Raw genomic sequence first — 979 nt, 5'->3', positions numbered from 1 at the left:
GTAATATTTAAGGAAAAATCAGATTCCTGAGAAAAAGCCTAAGGAAATCTGACTCTATATTTTGATGTGGAAAACATGGACTCTTAAATGAAATTTAAGGAGGAGATGGTTTAAAGAACTACTAGTAAATGCAAACTTCTCTGCATTATTGTAAAAATAAAATAATGAGGAGCATGGCTTAGCCTCAGAAGTTTGACTTTTTTTTTTTTCCTAATCTTTTCTGTGCCCTCAAATCCACAGTAGATCTTCTACGGTCAGGCATTGTGTTGAAGCCACTCAAAACCTACTAACAAAGATATAACTCAAAGACGTTGTGGCTATTATTGCTTTTTCCCGGTGACTTGGTATTTTCAGAAGTATGGGCACTTTACTTAGCATGCAACTTTCCATGGTAGCTGCCTGGCAGTAAAGAGGTCTGTGAGAAAAAAATAAGTGAAATTTATTAGAGCTAATCTCAATTATATTTCCTGAAATGACTCATTCTTGATTACTGCAGACTTTAATCACCTCTCATCTGGATGTCTGCATTAGTCTTTTGTGGCAGTCACTATAGTGCCCTACACAATAGCCATTCCCTCTAGCCATATGAATGGAATCTTGATTTTGCTGTGGATGTATGATATCCGGTAAAAACTTCACTTCCCAGCCTTTCTCACACTCGGTCCTCCCTTGGACATGGACAGTCATGTACACATTTATAAACAAAATGATAGAGTTATGAATTCCTGTAGGGAAAAATACTTTCCTGAGTAAAATAACGGTGGAACAATGTAAAGAATGTTTTCCTAGTAAAATAACTCTTCACAATCTCCTCTTCTTACAGCCTGTAATGTATACGCCATGTCTATAGGTGAAGACGCCATATTTTGACGGTGAAGTCATAAGTCAGGGGCTAAAGATGGTGGAGAAAAAGATGGATGGAGCCTGGATCCTTTGCAGGGGCATCTGTTTCACTTTGAGAGCTCTACAACTGAGCTCA

This window comes from Trichechus manatus, unplaced genomic scaffold, assembly GCF_000243295.1.
Source record: "Trichechus manatus latirostris isolate Lorelei unplaced genomic scaffold, TriManLat1.0 scaffold00208, whole genome shotgun sequence".
NCBI classification, from domain to species: domain Eukaryota; kingdom Metazoa; phylum Chordata; class Mammalia; order Sirenia; family Trichechidae; genus Trichechus; species Trichechus manatus.
The sequence above is the reverse complement of the archived record's forward strand: the minus strand, read 5'-3'. Positions refer to the sequence as shown.